Source organism: Mus caroli, unplaced genomic scaffold (genome assembly GCF_900094665.2).
Source record: "Mus caroli unplaced genomic scaffold, CAROLI_EIJ_v1.1 scaffold_12520_1, whole genome shotgun sequence".
NCBI classification, from domain to species: Eukaryota; Metazoa; Chordata; class Mammalia; order Rodentia; family Muridae; genus Mus; species Mus caroli.
Genome location: NW_018390398.1, coordinates 34,216 through 40,363, shown reverse-complemented (window position 1 = coordinate 40,363; position 6,148 = coordinate 34,216). Strand labels below are relative to the sequence as shown.

Here is a 6,148-nt window from a genome sequence, read left to right as displayed (position 1 = left end):
TGTCACTATTGCTGAAGAAAACACCTACACAACTGTTAAACATGGAGAAGTTGAGCTGTTGCCTACATAGAGCCTTTGTCCCTAAGACCTAGCTCCTTTGGTATAGAATGGCACTATAAATGCTGTCAAATAAGAAAAAAAACAACACCAAGACAGCCATAAAACCTTTGATATACAATGCTGTCTTCCTGCAAAATAGGCTGAAGTTCAGGCAGCACATAGCTTCTTGTTTTAACTCTTTGGAGCTTTGTCTCTTCATGTACTTCTGACTTTGGAGCTTTGAGTCTTCATGTACTTCTGATACATGTAACTTATACTGAGAGAAAGGATGCTTTCCAGATAACTGAAGATGAGAGAATCATCTGAGATGAAATCTATCCTTAAAACCCAGGGGCTAAAGAGATCAGATAGAAACAGACAGTAATGAAAATTTCACTTTATCGACAAAGAGAATACAGAGGGATAGGGGATCTCTAGTTGGCAGCATTTGTGTCCTGAATCCAATCCACATAGTTTCAGACCTTGGTGGTCTGACCAGGAATGTCTGGCAGGGCACTGCCATTGCCCCAGAAGGCAATACCCTGGAGGTCTCCATTGCAGACCACAGGGCCACCAAAGTCACCCCGGGAAAGAGGAACACAGTGCATAAGAAAGGGCATGTGAAATAGAGCTGCACATAGTAAACTCAATACCTGTATTATGCTCCCTTGTTCCATTTATTTTACCCCATAGCCCATCTGCTATCCTAAAGACTGTGTTCAGATCTAAAGGATGTCCCCTCATTTCTCATAGTACCACCACAGCTATTTTTGCTTCATAATACTAAACTTCCAAGCCCCACACCCAAAAGAACAGAGGTTTGGAAAAGTGGAGGGTGGCAATCACCTGGCAGGAATCCTTGCCTCCCTCTAGGAAGCCAGCACAGACCATGTTATCAGTGATCTTTCCAGGATAGGAGGCTTCACAGTCAGCCTGAGGAAGCAGTGGAGCATCCAGGCACTGGAGCAGGTCTGGGTTATTGACTGTGAGAAAAGGAAAAGAATGAAGACTGCCATATCCAGACAGGAGACCTGTGTTGAACCAACTGGCAAGCAATGGACTGTTTCCTATAACCTTAAGTTCCACAGAAAGAATAGCTTTCCCATTCAAGAATATTTGTTGCTATTATCCTTCCTGATAAAATAATGTTATGTTCTGCATGTGCCTGATCAGATACTTGGGATCAGTTCATTTGTTGTGTAAATTTTTGTAGAATCTCTTGCAGACATAAATGTACTGTGCACATCTAATATATTTACCATTTTGAAGCCAGGAGGATAATTTCAGGGAGGGAGTGATTACAGGGAATACAAAACAAAACAACAACAAAAAAATAGTAATAGGTGACAAATCCTACTCACCACTGCAGTTAAGGGTGTTGCCCTAGCCACTAAGTGCTTGCAGGTGCACAGGAGCTGGGCAGAGCCACAGTAGCCACTCTGGCAATGAGGGTCACAGGGTACGAGAGCTTGATCAACATGATGTCATTGTTCAGATTCTTCCTTTGGAAGTTAGGGTTCTTGATGATCTTGGCAGCATTGACAAACTGCTCATTGCCCCCAAGGACATTGATGTGCTCTCCCAGTCTCACTTGGATGCGGCTGTTGGGAAGATGAGGAATGCTACACTCTGTTACTCTATGTCTCAGACATCACAAGTTCCCCAAGGTCCTCACTCTGAAGCATCATAAGAGAAGAACAAGGAAGGTGTGTTTTCTTTTCTTTCTCAGAGAGATTCAGTGTACATATGGCAATGTGAAGTTCTGCCATGCAGAATACTCTATAGTCGATCTTATTTCAATGTACCCAGTAAAAGAAACTACAGCGTCATTTGAAGGTCTCTTTGTCTACTAAGTCAATTTTTTACTTCACACAGGAAATTTTAATCCCAATTTCCTTGGTAAAGAACGCTCTACTCTTGCATTTAAAGCAGAAGTGTCAACGTTAGGTATCTGACTCTTAGCCAGATTCTGAGACAGTGTAGAGGTTCATTTTCAAGATTCCACTCTACACTAATTAGTCACAATCTAGATTATGAGGCTATGTAGTTGGTATTTTAATTACTTTTTAAAATAATTAAATTAAGTTAAAAGCCCATTTTATAAACACTTTTACGCAATCCCATAATAGAATATAAAATATCTTGGGAAAAATTAAATAAAGCAATATTCAGTTGTATTGCCAAAAGTCTAATAAAATTTCTTGTTATAGGACCAAGTTACCAAATGAGAAAACCTTTACGAGATTGCTCATTAGTTTGTATGGTGAGAACGTAGTCCTTTCTTTCTTTCAAGATGTATGTTTTTCTTTCTTTCATATTAATATATTTATTTATTTATTATCTATTCATTTCTATGTGTGTGTAGTGGTGTGACATTGGTGAGACATTCCATTCTATGCTCTTCTAAGGGCTTTGAATCTGAGATTCTGTCAGCACCTTCTTTCCTTCTCACCTTTCCCTTTTCTCTCCAACTTTAACACATGCCCTTGCAGATGCCTACTGTAAAGATGCCCCACTCTGGGAACAATGTTGTTAGGAAACCCTCACTTAGCTTTTGTAGCAGTGAGCTGCAGACAACACTCATTGATCACTGATAAGGGATCCTCCACAGAAGAGATAGCCAGAGTTCAGGGATACCTGGTAGGTGACAGAGTTCTCCCAGCAGACATAGCCTCCAATGATCTTATCATCATCATTAGCAGGGAAAGTGGCTAGGATAGAAATAGAGAGGTGAAGCAAATTGAAGATGTTAGAGGATGGATTGCTCAGTGTTTTAGTATTATTTTTCCTTCCCACTTTTTTTAGTATTACATTCTGAGTAGAATCACTAACAGAAACACCAATACCAGTAAACAACACAGATTTGATGTCTGCCAGTGGCAAGAAATTCAGGACAGGTAACTAGATCCTAGTGGTCTCAGAACCTTTCAGAGTTCCAGAGAAAATTAGAAGAAATGACCAAAGAACACAATTAGTGGGATCCAATTAAATGTTAGTGGTATAGTTGACTGCTTGTTTCTCCCTGAAGTTCCTCAAGAACTATGCTTTGTATATCCATATTGTTGCTGCTGAGGAATATTCCTCTTGGTTCATTTTGTCATCTCTTTGGCTTCCCGTTCAACCTCTATAATCAAGGCCCTAAATTTAACAAAGTATGCTATAGAGAATGTGTTGATAAATACAGGTGTAAAGTAAATTTGAGAGATTATAAAAATGGAAATGATGATGGGGAAGAATTGTGAATACTAGCATTAAAATAGCAGAAACAAGAGTCATTGCTTTTTATTTAATTAGAAGAAGACGACCACAGAAGACCACAAATTCACCAGAAGTTCCCACAGTGGGGCAGGAATAGAAGAGCATTCATGGTGGCAAAAAGTAATGAATGCTGAAGCAGAGCAGACTTTTATATCTTTGAGGAAGTTGAACTCTGTTTCTTGATGTGGGGGTTGGATATCCTTGACAATTCCTGAGCAAACACACCTGTATTTTCTCCTTGCTAAATTCTGACATCACCTCTTTTTAGAGTTCTTGGCATTAGGAGATCTTCAGGTATATAGGACAATTTTATTCTCAGAGAAAATGGATGCAATCAGCTGATTCTTGAAAGGATCGATGCTAAACGAGGGAAACAGTGGTAGTCTAACCTTTGTATACAGTGCTTCTGTGTAATAGACTAAATTTGTGTGTGTTAGAGAAGAATGACTCTATGGTATTCTTAGATAGCCCTTAATGAATGTTTGTTGCTTTTAGTAATTTTGAAGATAGCCTGGTTTTGGTGGATAGTGGGGCTCTTCGAAGAACAACCCTCCTCAAATTGTCTATCAGTTCTTCCTCAATTTTTGGTTCTGGTCATAACCAATCTTCTTAATAATGAGAAGAAATTGAAAAATTCTATGGACCAGCAATGGCACATCAGTGATGTCAAGGAAGGAGATACAGAGTTCCTCATACGTGTGGTCTGTTAGAGAATCTGCTTTTCATCAGGCTCTTTGGTTTCAGATATGTGGGATGGAGAGTGTGTGAAGGTTGAGTAGACAGTTTCTTACTTTGAAGTGAATTAGAGAAATACACGAATACAAGAGTAAATAAATAATATTATTCACATAAATCATCACAATCCTAAGTTGTATCAGCATTTCCCTGAATGTTTACATTAAAATTATCTACTCTGTACCTATGTCAAATAGTTTGTGTTGGAAGTCTTTGCTCATTTTGAAGAGTAGAGATTGAGAAATATTCAACATGACATCTCAATAAACATGAGGTATGCTGAAAAATTGAGAGAATTATGGATATTTATACTATATATGCAACAGAATATAATGCTGTGCTCAGTCAGTGATAAATCTCCACATATGAGATTCTGTTTGTTCATTGGTTTTTAATTAAATTATCCCTATGTCTTAGTCAGGGTTTCTATTCCTGCACAAACATCATGACCAAGAAGCAAGTTGGGGAGAAAAGGGTTTTTTCGGCTTACACTTCCATACTGCTGTTCATCACCAAAGGAAGTCAGGACTGGAACTCAAGCAGGTCAGAAAGCAGGAGCTGATGCAGAGGCCATGGAGGGATGTTCTTTACTGGCTTGCCTACCCTGGCTTGCTCAGCCTGCTCTCTTATAGAACCCAAGAAAACCAGCCCAGAGATGGTCCCACCCACAAGGGGCCTTTCCCCCTTGATCACTAATTGAGAAAATGCCTTACAGTTAGATCTCATGGAGGCATCTCCTCAACTGAAGCTCCTTTCTCTGTGATAACTCCAGCTGTGTCAAGTTGACACAAAACTAGCCAGTACACCCTAAGACATAGCTCTCATTTTACCATGGCACAAAACTGCCATAGAAGGTCAGTACTTGATATTGTGTGTGCTTGTGTCTATTTTAAAGACATAATTGGAGTATCTTTATTATCAGGTTTTATTGTCCATTGACCCCAGATATAGCAAAAAGTATATTGAAGGTGATGTCATGTTTGAAGTCTTTGAAAAGTAGTGATGGTTCTGAAGTTGTCCATTAACATGGGAGAAACTTAGCTGAAATTGTGGCAATTGCATCTGTGGGTGAAAACTGACTGGAGGTTGGAGAAATTGGAAGTCAGACAAAACTGCAAAAAAATGCAAACATGGGCTTCATAACATAAGTTGTTGTCTTAATACTGGCAATGCTGAATGAGCATCTCACACCCAAACAACCACTCAGTGCTGTCAATTCTGTAACTTGTTTGTCATTCATTTGGTACTGCAGTCATTCCCAAGTGGAACATCTCTCATATTGCCATTTCTCACAGATTTTTAAAGAGTATTTACTTACTTCCATTTTTCACAAGCATGTTAGTGTGAGGTATTTAGGAAGGATTGATTTGCATTGATTAATTTTACCGGAGAAATTATCTACAACTGGCAGGCTGCCCTAAGGCCATAGGAAGATATGGAAATTATTGGAGCATGTGAGACTGGATACAGGTGGCAGATAAGCAGTGTGCTGACCATCTACCCTGAGTACTCAATGGAACAAACTACTCTCTCATTTTCCTTCTGGTATTTATCTGCATGTCACAGAAGAACAGGAATGCACTATTTTCCATTTTCCCGATACTGCATTCTTTCTTGCTACACCAGATAAAGGAAGCTTTTCCATGCATAGAAGGGGTTGTTTAAACATGAAAACAATGCACACAGTTGTTTTTGTAGTTAAGGTATCCTCCAATTTGTCATATCATCTCTTAATCATCCATTCCTTATTTCTTCTGTCTTTCAATAATCTACATTCCCACAATGGAATTTTAGGACAAGTTCCCCTTTACTCTCACTTCTACTCTCCCATTATTTCTTCATTTCCTACTATATCTGCCATGTCACACTTTTGTGGTTCCCAATAAAATGTTCTTATTACACCCAATATTTCCTGCATCATAGTTAAGAAATAATTTCGAGTCTTTTTTAAAAATATTTTTATTAGGTATTTTCCTCAATTACATTTCCAATGCTATCCCAAAAGTCTCCCATACCCTCCCCCCCAAACTCCCCTACCCACCCATTCCCACTTTTTGGCCCTGGCATTCCCCTGTACTGGGGCATATAAAGTTTGTAAGTCCAATGGACCTCTCTT

At 39.1% G+C, this 6,148-nt stretch overlaps 1 pseudogene; it reads right to left on the bottom strand.

The window, feature by feature from the left end:
• Window positions 1-473: 473 nt before the first annotated feature.
• On the bottom strand, window positions 474-5,369 carry LOC110288630 (annotated as a pseudogene).
• Window positions 5,370-6,148: the final 779 nt, after the last annotated feature.